Consider the following 15,440-nt stretch of genomic DNA (forward strand, 5'->3'; position numbering starts at 1 on the left):
AGAGATGATACTATGTAGTTCCACCTTGCAAAAACAACCGAATCAGACAGTACTTCAAAAAGCAAAACTGTCAATGTTTTCTTCAAAACAACGATTAATTGCCAAGGGATCTTTTACGTGCACGCCAATGTGTACACGGGACCTCGGTTTTTCGTCCCATCCGAACGACTAGACAGCTTTCCTTGTCAGCCTCAATTAAGAGTAATATAAGTGTAATAATTTTTCTTCAATCGAGGGTATCCCGTCCTAAATTTAATTGGAAATATTCTCTCGTAATTTGATGTGTTACACCTTCCTCCTGTCGGTCTATAATGTCCGAGCGTAAATTTAAATACGCCCATAGGTATAGGTGCCCAATCTCATTTTTTTTTGGGGGGGGGGGGAGGCTAGCACACTGTATGGCGTATGACCGTCTTCATTAGCCTGGTTGGAGCAGAACAGTAGGCCTTTAAACCCCATTTCAGTTTTAGACTTTGAGTCCATTATACTTATAAATTTTATACTTGTTTTGTCATTTTACCCAGTATCCAGTGTGTTATTGATGGGAAAAGACTGAGAAGTTAAAAGATAATAAAAATATTTAGAATCTGTAGAATCTATAATGGTGTTAAAACCAGTCATTCGTGCTACGAGCTGCCAACCCTGATCTGGTGTTTGAACCGAATCTGGTGCCTGGAGCCGGATCTGGTGTTTATAAGAATGAACTAAGTGCTTTGAACCAAATCTGGTATACAGATTAAAATTATCGGAATGTATAGAATAACGACAGGTAGAGATTTGATATTAAATTAATGTCAAAGTTAATGGGCGTGGTGATTACTAGTCTGACTCCATATTACAAGCTGTCGTAATACTTATAAATAAACTGGTTTTTCCAATGACGTTCATATTCAATAGTCGAAGTTATCCAGACACAACTGAACACTTACAGATCAAATAACTGGTGAGCATTCGATCAGACTGATACAAAACATTTTATTCTATTTCAATATTTAGGTTAAACTTATAATACAGAAAAATTATATATCAATGTTCGAGATTGTATTCTTTATCGAGAATGGTTATTCATGAGTGTAGAAATATTATAATTATTTATCGTACTTGATCTCTCTCAAAGTAGTTAAATGTGAGACAAGTTATACAAGACTACAACTCCTGATTAATACACTATACATAGACTGTGTTTTTCCAATAGCTAATTTTTATAGAACCCCCTTGATCTAGTGTTAGACAGTTCTGTTAGTCTTTAGTAAGGTTCTAAGGGAACTCTAGTAGAAGAAAGTTGTCATAGAATAATAAGCACAAGAAGAATGGCCACCCCAGTAAGTACAACTACGTCATGTTTATAAAATAACACTAGATGTTTTGATCTCATCCTCTAATTGAATACAAACACTCAATCAAATCTGGTGATTATGTTTCTAGTGTAAGGAAAGATTTGTAATATAAGAATCTGCAATGAAAAAAAATGGAATTAAACAGTTAGAAGGTTTAATGGATCCATGTGATTTAAAGCGTCGACACATGGATCCAAAATTTTCACAGTCTACAACAGAATACAATACAGAACAGCTGTATTCATCCGCAAAAAAAAATAGTACCTAAAATTCATGTACATTATATAGGTTTAAACGTCAAATAAGGTCAAATGAATAGAGACGTCTTTAACCCTTTCAATGCTAGACGTAAATCCACTGCCTGTGCTAGACCCTTTTTTGAGGAAAAAAGGGAGGTTGGAACTGAATGCCAAGCAGTACTTATGGAAGCTTTTATGAAAAATCTTTTTGTCTGTTGGGATGGGCATGAGGTTGGGCTAAAAGGAAAAAATAGAATTTTGGAAATTTGCATAATAATGTAGTCACGTGACGTCATGGCGGCCATTTTGGATTTCTCATTTCACACTAAAGCTAACACGAAAACGAATTTTTCTCCATGAAATACTTAAAAGATATTGGGTTTTTTACTGGATTTTGATAAAGATATATAAAATGAACAAAAATATCAATAGCAGCCATGAGCAATGCCGCCGCGAACACGCGCATCACGTCTCCCGCTGCCATGACCACGTGCGGATTGCAATACTTTGTTTTTACTTTCACTTTCACTTTCATCCCCAAGTCCCATATCATTATCAATATAGTCAGTCAATAGATCTACACGTTCGGGAATCAGGAATTACCTACGTATTTTACGATCCAGCAGGCCAGCATTATTATCAACATCAGAATTATTGTCAGAATCTACTGCAGACACAGGGCTATCGTGTTCACATTGGGCTTGTTCATCATGCACGGGAGACATAGCTAGCCATGAGCGGAACGTCGCGCAACAAATCACAAACTTCATAATACCAATCACTGTCCTGACTACTATCATTATCAAGTAACTGGAAACGAATTATGTGTATCACCCGCCTCGAAATTGTCCACATGTTGGTCAGCAAGACGTCATTCACGACTTCGTCGAGAGTGCATCGTCTACGTTGTCACAATGCACTCCGCCATTTTACGGTTTGCTGCTTTGAAACACGTGGAAATATGTTCTAGTGTATAGAAAATACAATAGATGGCACTTGCAGTTACGGTACTAATTTTAGCGAGGGCTTTAGTGAGTACACGGTAATACCGGGTACGGGCATTTTACCGACATTTTATAATACCCGGTACTACCGGGTATACGCAGTGAAAGGGTTAATATATACTAAATATTCGTATCATCCCAAATCGACAATTAAACAGTGAGAAAAAGGAAAATCTAAGTAATGGCAATCTAATTAACATAAAATTTACGACATAATGGATTCTTCAATGTTTTGATGGTGATCATGAAGAAAATAGGCCTACATCTGTTCTCAGGAATCCGATAAAATTTTCAAAAAAAAGATCAGTAGAATTATAGATTGTTATTCCACAAAGTCGAAAGGTATGTTAGATTTTTCATTCAGTCAAGTTAGAGCGAGTTTATTGCCGTACTTTGAGCTCCAAACCCGATAGAAATGAAGGCGGAAGTGGCCATAATAGTTTTAGAGATCACTACGTGATGGCGCTCCTGCGTCGCGACAAACGGGGCCGATTTGTCTAGTGTAACCTTGATTGATAATCACCGTCTTCCCTCTCGTTGAATATAAACATCACCAAACATTCAATCAAATCTGATGTGAATGTGGTTCTGTGTTTAAATAAGCGAGACGATAGTAGAGAGAGAGAGAGAGAGAGAGAGAAAAAAAAATAGGGTTTAACGTCCACTCGACACAAACTAGGTCATTTCAGGACTAACATATGGTTTAATTTTATTTCAATAATTCGCTTGCGCGTAGGGGTCTTTAGCAGTGGGAGGAAACCGGAGGACCCGGAGAAAACCAACGAGGCTGGACAGGCGACCCTACTCCTTGTCACGTACAACCGGGGATTCGAAACCACGCCAGTTGACTCAATGACAGGCCTTATGATACAGCACGCACATGCTAACCATTCGGCCACCCAACCCCCCTGAGACGATAGTAGAAAACATGTTACATGTAAAGAAAGGAAATGTGGTCGATTTATATTTAATTTGAATACAAAGGTTAATTTATCTGAATTTTGTATACATTTAATATGTCTTCTTTCCCGTACTGGACCCTTAGATAGGAAATCTCACCTCTGAACCCTGCATGTTTACAGATAAGAGATGATACTATGTAGTTCCACCTTGCAAAAATAACCGAATCAGACAGTACTTCAAAAAGCAAAACTGTCAATGTTTTCTTCAAAACAACGATTAATTGTTGTTATTTATTACATTTCTGCCATATGTAATTACGCATACAATCCAACCTGACAACGGCACAAACCATCTCTTTTAAATCGAAGCGATAATAGCTGACTTTATCCGACATCTTAAAAAGAATAGGTTACGTCATGAAGGCGGGGCTTCATATATGCCGTGTACAACGGCCAATCAAAATACGGAACATAAAACTACAAGTACCCGACAAGGATACAAACCTATATGCCTAATGCACTGTATTTATGAATGCCCGTATCAATTTTGATATTAACACGACTTGCTTCATTTTACTGACAATATTTGAAGATAAACGAAAGTTGTTTCACTACACTGGGCTAGGTGCTTAAAGGGGGTGCGTCTCTAACTCAATATCACCCACAGCCTTCGACATTGCTAACATGACTTATATAGGTCAGTTTAAATCAACATTGATGTTGTTATCTTACCGTGAAAAGATGGCCTTTTAATGTCCAATATTTAAGACAAAATGAAATTTTAAAATTGTTACACGAATCGCGTGCCAAGATGCTTTCAAGCGTCATTTGTAATGAAGGGATTCGATGTACGAGACTAAATATATCCTTTGTAGACTTGAATAACAAACGCCATTCAATTTGGACTCTTCGCGTATTTCGCCGAACATAACTAAAAACCAGAAACGATGGAATGTAAATACGTTTATACACTTTGTACATTCATATTACATTATTATATACGTTGCGACCCATTTGTGTCCATATCTAGGTGCAAAAGAATAGAGATTTAGCTCCTTTAAATAGTCCTAATAGTATAAAATTAACTTTTTTGTAAGATGTTACATGCATTAATAAAGAAATTAAGTTTGCCAGGTGAAACTAAAAGCACCCAATCGTATCACAGTATACAGGTCAGAATTCGATGGAATACAATTACTGCTTTTTACTGAGCGACGTTTCGACTAGGCTTCTCTAGTCATTATCAAAACGTCGCTCAGTAAAAAGCAGTAATTGTATTCCATAGAATTGTGACCTGTATATTCCAGTTCAATTACTAAATGCCATTGAAACAGTACATCACAGTATATCTCAACGTTTTTAAGTACGTTCTCGTAGCTACCGGACCCTATACTAAAGGTTTGAGGGAAAACAGCCAAGGGGTTGTCTCCTTGGATCAGCAAACCTCTGTTAACGACTAATCCATTGTCCACCGATCATCTCATGGCGCGACCCTAAAACTAGAAAACTCAGTCCCTGCGCTAAAGGCTGCATACGTCGTTTTTATATTTCATAGACCTCTTTCTGATATAGGGGGTGTGAAATCATAAGTTATATTTATAGCATGGCTTTCATGAGTGAATAGGTTTAAACATCAAGGCCGTAGGGGGAGGTGTTAAACCTGTTAACGAATGAAACATGCTAAAATATAACTTGTAATATTGACGCCTGCTCAACATGCTTGTTGTTATTGCACAGAAAACCCACCCACTTCTTTATATGATTTCTATTAAAACTGTGTAAACCAGCAAAAGAGTGAAATAACATTGAACATGTCTAGTTACTGCACGGTTAAGCTCCACCCAATCTACTATAGGGAAAACAAGCTGCTTATTCAACGAAAAGAACAAAGGAAGATTTCCCGTCCATGTTACAATGTCTGTTATTGTGTCAAGTAGCGTGGTTACGATTTCCCGCTTGTACGTGTCATCGAAATGACGTAGTTTGTGTCGAGTGGACATAGTGAAATCATGTCTGTCATTGAGTCAAGTGGCGTGGTTTCGATTCCCCGCGTGTACATTTCATTAATAAATGCTGATCAACTACAGCCTTTCTAAATTCTTCACAATTCTTCTGACCCCTGACCTTGTCAGTGAATTACCTGCCCCTTATTCTCTACCTGATCAGGAAATAATTTTCTCGCGCGTGTTACGTCACTGTCTGAATCTGACGTAAGAAATATCCTGTATATATCAGGGTTACTATAATGACGTAAAAACTTCCACACGTGCAAAATGTCCTCGTCCCTGAGATATTTATATTCGTGGACGATTATCATATACTAAGACGGGAGAGATATTGTCGTCATAACATTTACAACTAGGGACTGCTTATATATTCATTTTCTATTCCAGTTATCAACCGTTACCAACAATACCTACAACACAATGTATACTCTACATGCCCATGGTGATTGTCAAGCTGTACAGATTGGAACATCAAACACAATAAATGAAACTACTAACCAGACCGACCCGGATGACCTCAATTCAGAAATTGAGAACCTAAGATTCCAAATAAATAGGCGGACTGAAGATATTGATGACATGAAAACTCATCTAAATGACTTGACTTCAAAACTAGAAACAAAAGATGACGAAATAGCTGAATTAAAAGACAGGGTGAGTGACCTGGAAGCATTTAAGAAGAAAGTAGAACAATCAGAAGTCAAGACAAACACCAACACTGATACTAGACGTTATATCAGGGATATGAGTAATGATATTACTCTAAAGTTGTTAGACAGGTAAGTAAATGTGTTCATGATAATATATATTTTGATGATTGTTAAACTTGAGAAACTTCACTAAGAGTCGTAACAAACCTTTTCTTATATCATATTTCTGAGGTTTACAAAGATAAGATGATTATTGATAATGATATAATATATTAACCTGTATTTATATCAGTTGATAATGATATAATATATTAACCTGTATTTATATCAGTTGATAATGATATAATATATTAACCTGTATTTATATCAGTTGATAATGATATAATATATTAACCTGTATTTATAGATGTATAGATATGGGTACTATAACTGTGAGTAAGAAAGTCAGTGTTAATGATTTAATGAAGTTGATAGAAGAGAAGAAGAATGAGAAGATTAGTGTGATTGGTATAGTGGGATATAGACATGGTAGTAAGAGAGTTATCTACGACTGTGATACCAACAAGAACGACTATAGCCTGGAACAACTTGGTGTTGTAGACCAGGACGAGGTTCTGTGCTATTGATAGTAAAATATAGTGATTATATTGATTTGATGGATTCAACACCCTTTTTCCTTTTGTTTTATAATGGTTGATCTGGATTGGCGGTGAGGTCGGGTGGGGGTGGGAGAGTGGGTTAGTGTTTAAACCAGAAGATGTTTATAATTTATGTGTGAACTTTCAACTGTATAATGAATTAACAATGTTTTATATTTTTTGTTCTAATTTTGTTTCAATAAAATATTTTATAACTAATGTCCTTCTACTGACGTGCAGTGTTATATAATATACTGCAGAGAAATAAATGAAATGGGGTTTAACGTCCTACGTTTCTACACCAACTGGGCTAATGAAGGCAGACATGTGCTATACAGTGTGCTATGGGCGAAATGTTGGTCGAACGGGCAGCGCTACCTGGCGCTATGGTCTACTGTTACATATATACCAAGAGCCCCCCCCACCCCCACCCGCACCCCCACCCCGACTGCACAATCAGCGCTTCTAATTTTATAAAATTCCCCGGTAATACTCCAGACCGCAACCATAACTTGATGTGAGAGAGAGAGAAATGGGGTTTAACGTCCACTCGACACAAACTAGGTCATTTCGGGACTAACGTATGGTTCAATTTTATTTCAATAATTTGCTTGTCCGTAGTGATTTTTAGCAGTGGGAGAAAACCAGAGGACCCGGAGAAAACCCACGAGGTTGGCCAGGCGACGCTACTCCCTGTCACGTACAACCGGGGAATCGAAACCACGCCAGTTGACTCAATGACATACCTAATGATACAACGCACACGCGCTAACCATTTAGGCCATCTAATCCCACAAAACTAGATGTATTCATCTTCGACTTCCGCTAGGGTAAATTCCATGTTTTATGCGCGTCGTTTTCATGCTTCAGAGCACCTTATCTGTGTCCACAACAATAACAACACCTTCGACATGATAGAAACAGAAACTAGAGTTTAAACGTTGAATGACGGTTTCATTGCCCGAGGAGGAGCGGGGAAGAGGGGGTTCACCCAATCAAAGAGTGAATGTTTTTAGATTTGGTCTACATCCACAAATATATCTTATGATGTCAGTTGTATTTTATAGTTGCACACCATTTACAGGGAGTCGTTCATTATGGGTCCCATCTTCCTTCCTTCCAAATAATTCAAAAATCTGCCTAAAACTTGTTGAAAATAATAAATGATCGGCTAACATGTAACATTTTAACTACTCAGATGTTCTGAGTGTGTATACCAGTCTACCTGTATAGTCATGTATACCGGTCTACCTGTATAGTCATGTATACCGACCTTCCTGTATCATCATATGTACCGGACTACCTGTATAGTCATGTATACGGGACTAACAGAATAGTCATGTATACGGGACTAACTCTATAATCATGTCCGGCCTAGCTACAAGCCTGTCACTGACAATGTCAGGCACAGATTCAGGCTTTGCCAGGCACTAAACCTCTGGTGCCTGTCATTTTGTCCGGCACGGATTTGTCTTTTTTATTGATATTATTAATATATGTCCGGCACTAAGTTGAAAATGTCAGGTACTATTTCGGGTGCTGATTATTTTGTCAGGTACATGTAAACCGCTTATTTTCAGGCCTGCTTAGCTACCTCCTTCATGACCCAAGCAAGGGACCTTTATAGCTTATCTTAACTAGCACAGGACCACATTTGTCCTAAATCAGGAACTGACTATCTAAAAGTATTACGATGAATTACAACATTTTGGATGCTTTATTTTGTTGTTTCAACGACTGACTACACATGGTTCGGAAATCCTAATGGTTCGTGGTCCTGAAATTAACCACTCGCAGTCGACCAAAATTGCCTCAGGGTTGAATCAGAAGCGCTGCCAGGGCCGTAACTAGCTCAGAGCAACGAGGGTGGGGGGGGCGGGAAATGTTCTCAAGGGTGCTGTAAAATTGACGGACAATGTATACCTATTGTTTTTATGGTCGACAATTTTTTCACAGGGGGGGGGGGGGGCAAAACCTCCCCCCACCCACCAGAAACGAGCCTAAGGGCTGCCCCTTTTGGACATTGCCCGGTTTAGACTATAGTGAGTGGGACATATCACTATACTTGGGTAATGACCACTAACAGAATTATGGATGGAGCTGTTAGGAATTAACTACAGTCGATGCATGTGAGCCAGGTCAGGTCTGGATAAAATGATTTGAAATGCGATTAATGAACTAGTGCCAGTCATTTTTAAATAAAAACACTGAAAAGACACAAATCTGTGACTGACAAACTGAGAGACTGGATCTAAATCTCTAAATCTGTGTGTCATAATTGTCTGTGGCAGGTGCCCTTTGAAGAATCAAAATATTTCCTTTGGGTCGCGCGCGGTTTCACGGGGCATACGTTCAACTTTCTTTAAGATTTCATTTAATCGTCTTTTATGTCTAATACGACCCTCCAGAAGACCGGAATACAGCCGAACGGAGCACAGACTCATCACCGCAGCTATACCATAGCTCCACCGGAAGCAACGTAGTCCATAACAATCGGTGACGCTGGGATCTCCTATAGCTGATTGATACAATGAACCGCACACCTGCTGCATGATCAACCCACCTATACCAGATCCAACCATCATTAAACCCCAGTTCATCCCAAAATATTTCATACCAAAATGTTCGCTAGTTATCGTAGGGCTCAGGCACCAAGTAGCACCGTTCGCAACACCAACGCCAAGAACGGCTAACAGTAACACGGGATAAGAGTCTCCCCAAAAACACACACACGCCAAGAACGAGGCTTTGAAACACTGTGGCGGCTGATATAACGGCAGCCCTTGGCACCTTCTCGGCAATGATGTCAGATGTAAATCCAACAATGAACTTGGAGCATGTCCCCGAGACGGGATTCAGCACCGTAAATAAAGTACTTTTATCCTGGTAATCGAACGACCTCAGATATGTCGTAATGTTGTTAATGTACATGAGCTGGAGACTGGAGCACATGACGCACGGCCAAAATATGAAATGAAAATCTACATTTTTTAATAAAGCGAATCCAGTCACGTCTTTTACCTCTTCTACGCTTTTTTCAGCGGATTCGATGAAGTTGACGCTGTTAACTAACTTCTCTCTGTCATCAGAACTCTCTGGAGGATGCGTAGAATAAATGCTCAAGAAAACAACGCCCAGTAAATTTGTAACTATAAAGGCAATGGCTGACATCAGGTAAAACCCCTTCAAATCCTGATTCTGAACGTCTGTTGTGTGGCCATTTACACAGCAGATGCCGTAAATGAGAGTAAAAATGGCAGGACCAGCACTGAAGAAAGAATCGAGAAGCCCCACAATTTTACCTCTGTGCTTAGCGTGAACGTTGTGCATACTGGTAGTAAGACATGCCATGTAGGTGAAAATACAACCGAATCCTGAAAGATACAATAAATAAGTATTGATGACGGTGAAGTGACGTCGGGATTTCCGCTATCTGAACACTGTTCTACATCGAAAGAGTCTATTGATTGGGGTGAAGTGACGTCGCAATTTCCGCTATCTGAACACTTTTCTATATCAAAGTATTCTATTGGTGGCGGTGAAGTGACGTCGAGATTTCCGCTATCTGAACACTATTCTATATCAAAACATCGAAAGAGTCTATTGTTTTTCTCGGGGAAGACGCTCATCAAATTCAATTACAATCGACACGAAACGTGGCTTCTTGTTCCTTGGACAAGGAGTGTGTGTGTGTGTGTGTGGGTGTGTGTCTGGTTGGGGGGGGGGGGGGGCGAATGGTTAGCGCGTTTGCGTTGTATAATAAGGTCTGCCATTGAGTCTACTGGCGTGGTTTCGATTCCCCGGTTGTACGTGACAAGGAGTAGGGTTCTCCGGGTCCTCCGGTTTCCTCCCTCTGCTAAAAAGTGACTTTTTTGTTTGTTTGTTTTTGTTTTTATGTTTTTTTTTTTTTTTTAATTTTTGGCCTATACGAAAACACAAAACTCGGAAAATTCGGAATGTGGTCAAAAGGTATCAAAATAAAATATTTTTCATTGGATATGGTGTGTAAGGGTTGTAATATGTACAAAGGAACTTAACTCGCCTTTACGGGGATAACTTGGGTGAGATCGAAAACTCGGACATCCAAAAGATGAAATGATTAAAACGAGGTGTGTATATAATTTCAATTTGACACATGGCCCCGAGGCCGAACCTGCCCCGTTCTCCCATACTATATACGTCGTGTCGAGAATAGGCCTACCTAACTTTTAGAAATAAAATTGGCGAAAGGAGTGACAGTAACACATCTATTTAATAAGTTGGACATGATCTATAACCTTTTCAGTTAGATTTTAACCAAAATACTGCAATATGGCAGTTATAATTAAATATCCGAGTTTTCCGAGTTTTGTATTTTGGCCTATACGAAAATACAAAACTCGGAAAACTCGGAAAGTGGCAAAAAGTGGGAATTACCTAAAAGCCTCAAATCCGTACAGAATTAAAACGGTAGGTGGGGTAGGGTGAGACTTTTGTTGCCCTTCTCATTCACAGAGTGCCCTTTTTCTTGATGGACGCGCCTACCCTGCCTCTGCCTACCCTGCCTATGCCCATCCAGCACGCCTCTGGGGGTAACTTGACATTTAGTGTATTCAAGGTTTTGTTGCTTCAAGATAGATATTCCATACGTGTACGTGTCGGGAGTATCTAACTTTTAGAAATTGGCGAAAGAAAGAAGTGACAGTAACACATATTTAATACTTCCGTAAAACACGGACGGTGCCCAAAAGGTAACAAAAATAAAATATATTTTATTGGCTATGGGGTGTAAGGCTTATAAAAAGTACAACAGACTTTCAGGGTTGTGTATTACAATAGATATTAATAGGGGTGTATTGTTTTTGTTATGCCACATTATTTGCACCTCGTTTTCCAGGCGAATCAGTGTCTAGTATTGAACCAGATGTGTGCAATTTGGATTTTGGGAGTTTTGTGTTTTCGTATAACACTATTTTAACTAAAATATGAATTTAACGATAAACATTTGATACTTAAGTGACAAGGTGTAGGGTCGCCTGTCCAACCTGGTGGGTTTTCTCCTGGTCCTCCGGTTTCCTCCCACTGCTAAAGACCTCTATGCGCGAGCGAATTTTTGAAATAAAATTAAACCATATGTTAGTCCCGAAATGACCTAGTTTGTGTCGAGTGGACGTTAAACCCCATTTCTCTCCCCCCCCCCTCTCTCTCTCTGGTGCTTTGAACCGAATCTGATGTTTCGAAACGAATCTTGTGCTTCGAACTATATAATCTGGTGCATATAGAATTATAAATATTGTTATTACATAATTATTAGATAATTGGTAACTTATGGATTTTAGTTAGATATGTAGAATAAGATTATAGGAATGTATAGAATAACGATAGGTAGAGATTTGATATGAAATTAACGTTAAAGTTAATGGGCGTGGTGATTACCAGTCTGACTCCATATTACAAACTGTCGTAATACGAATAAATAGACAGGTTTTTCCATTGACGCTCGTATTCAATAGTCGAAGTTATCCAGACACAACTGAACACCTATAGATCAAATAACTGGGGTGCATTCGATCAGACTGTTACAACATATTTTATTCTATTTCTATATTTAGGTTAAACTTATAATACAATAAAGTATTGAATTAGTGTTCAAGACTATATTCTTTATCGAGAATGGCTATCCATGTGTGTAGAAATATTATAATTATTTATCGTACTTGATCTCTCTCAAAGTAGTTAAATGTGAGACAAGTTATACAAGACTAAAACACGTCTTTAATACACTATACATAGACTGGGTTTTTCCAATGGGTAATTTTTATAGAACCCCCTTGATCTAGTGTTATACAGTTCTGTTTGTCTTTAGTAAGAACTTAGTGGAACTCTAGAGGAAGAAAGTTGTAAGCACACGCAGAATGGCCACCCCAGTAAGTACAACTACGTCATGTTTATAAAATAACACTAGATGTTTTGATCTCATCCTCTAATTGAATACAAACACTCAATCAAATCTGGTGTAATCTTGATTGATAATCACCGTCTTCCCTCTCGTTGAATATAAACATCACCAAACATTCAATCTAATCTGTCGTGAATATGGTTCTGTGTTTAAATAAGCGAAACGAGAGTAGAGAACATGTTACATATAAAGAATAGATTTATATTTAATTTGAATACAAAGGTTAATTCATCTGAATTTTGTATACATTTAATATGTCTTCTTTCCCGTTCTGTCAGTATCAATTTTGATATTAACACGACTTGATTCATTTTACTGACAATATTTGAAGATAAACGAAAGTTGTTTCACTACACTGGGCTGGGTGCGTCTCTAACTCAATATTACCTATATCCTTCGACATTGCTAACATGACTTATATAACAACAAAACACATACTAAATGCCATTTAAAGAACATGACTTATATAGGTCAGTTTAAATCAACATTGATGTTGTTATCTTACCGTGAAAAGATGGCCTTTTCATGTCCAATATTTAAGACGAAATGAATATTTTAAAATTGTTACACGAATCGCGTGCCAGAATGCTTTCAAGCGCCATTTGTAATGAAGGGATCCGATGTACGAGACTAAATATATCCGGTGTAGACTGGAATAACAAACGCCAAAGACTGCCATTCAATTTGGACTCTTCGCGTATTTCGTCGAACATAACTAATTAGAAATTAGAGTAGAACAGTTTATATACATTGTACATTCATATTTTTATATAAACAATATTTTTATTCAGGATGTCTTAATGGAATTGGGGAACAGGTTTAGCTTATGTAAAACCCCTCTCCCTATTATTATATGCGTTGCGACCCATTTGTGTCCCTATCTAGGTGCCAAAGAATGGAGATTTAGCTCCTTTAATTAGTCCTTATAGTATAAAATTAACTTATTTGTAGATGTTACATGAATTAATAAAGAAATTTGGTTTGCCAGGCGAAACTAAGGGCACCCAATCGTATACTACACCCCCCCCCCCCCCCGCAAAAAAAAAAACAACCCAAAAAACGAACACATCAGAGTATATCTCAACGTTTTTAGCCACGTTCTCTTAGCTACCGGGCCCTATACTAAAGGTTTGAGGGAAAACAATCAAGGGGTTGTCTCCATGCATCACCAAACCTCTGTTAACGACTAATCCCTTGTCCACCGATCCTAAAACTATAAAATCAACGCCTGCACTAAAGACTGCATACGTCGTTTTTATACTTCATAGACTTCTTTCTGATATAGGATCGCTTGTGAGAAATGACGTAGTTTGTGTCGAGTGGACATAGTGATGTAGGGGGCGTGAAATCACAATGTCTGTCATTAATAAGCTGATCAACAGCCTTTCTAAATCCTTCTGACCCCTAACCTTGTCAAAGTGAATTACCTGCCCCTTCTCTACCATTTGATCAGGAAATAAGTTTCTCGCGCGTGCTACGTCACTGTCTGAATCTGACGTAAAAAATATCATGTATATATATCAGGGTTATCATATCTAAGAAGAGAGTTATTGTTGTAATAATATTTACAAGTAGGGACTGGTTGTTTATTTATTTTCTATTCCAGATATCAACCGTTACCCACAATACCTACATGTATACTCTACATGCCCATGGTGATTGTGAAGCTGTACAGATTGGAAAATCAAACACAATAAATGAAACTAGTAACCAGACCGACCTGGATGAACTCACTTCCGAGATGGAAGATTTCCGGTTTAAATTTAATCGGATAAATGAACAATTCGAAAGAAAGGATGAAGAAATAGCTGAATTGAAAAAAAGAGTTGCTGACCTGGAAGAATTTAAGAAGAAAGTAGAACAATCAGAAGTCAAGACAAATACTAACACTAATACTAGACGTTATGTCAGGGATACGAGTAATGATATTACTCTAAAGTTATATAACCTGTAAGTAAATGTGTTCATAATAATATATATTTTGATGATTGTTAAACTTGAGAAACTTCACTAAGAGTCGTAACAAACCTTTTCTTATATCATATTTCTGAGGTTTACAAAGATAAGATGATTATTGATAATGATATAATATATTAACCTGTATTTATATCAGTTGATAATGATATAATATATTAACCTGTATTTATAGATGGGAAGATGTGGGTACTATAACTGTGAGTAAGAAAGTCAGTGTTAATGATTTAATGAAGTTGATAGAAGAGACGAAGAATGAGAAGATTAGTGCGATTGATATAGTGGGATATAGACATGGTAGTAGGAGAGTTATCTACAAAAGTTATACCAACAAGAACAAGAACGACTATAGCCTGGAACAACTTGGTGTTGTAGACCAGGACAAGGTTCTGTGCTATTGATAGTAAAATATAGTGATTATATTGATTTGATGTATTCAACACCCTTTTTCCTTTTGTTTTATAATGGTTGATCTGGATTGGCGGTGAGGTTGGGTGGGGGTGGGAGAGTGGGTGAGTGTTTAAACCAGAAGATGTATATAATTTATGTATAATGAATTAACAATGTTTTATATTTTTTGTTCTGATTTTGTTTCAATAAAATATTTTATAACTAATGTCCTTCTACTGACGTGCAGTGTTATATAATATACTGCAGAGAAATAAATGAAATGGGGTTTAACGTCCTACGTTTCTACACCAACTGGGCTAATGAAGGCAGACATGTGCTATACAGTGTGCTATGGGCGAAAT

General features: G+C 37.9%; 1 long non-coding RNA gene across 1 annotated transcript; it reads left to right on the forward strand.

The window, feature by feature from the left end:
* The first annotated feature begins 1,163 nt into the window (after positions 1-1,163).
* On the forward strand, positions 1,164-15,194 carry LOC126826970 (uncharacterized). The gene is made up of 3 exons (XR_007682497.2): positions 1,164-1,322; positions 14,321-14,664; positions 14,864-15,194. It is a non-coding gene; the product is annotated as an uncharacterized LOC126826970 (long non-coding RNA).
* The last annotated feature ends 246 nt before the right edge of the window (positions 15,195-15,440 follow it).

The sequence above is a fragment of the Patella vulgata genome, chromosome 7 (assembly GCF_932274485.2).
Source record: "Patella vulgata chromosome 7, xgPatVulg1.2, whole genome shotgun sequence".
Classification (NCBI taxonomy): Eukaryota; Metazoa; Mollusca; class Gastropoda; family Patellidae; genus Patella; species Patella vulgata.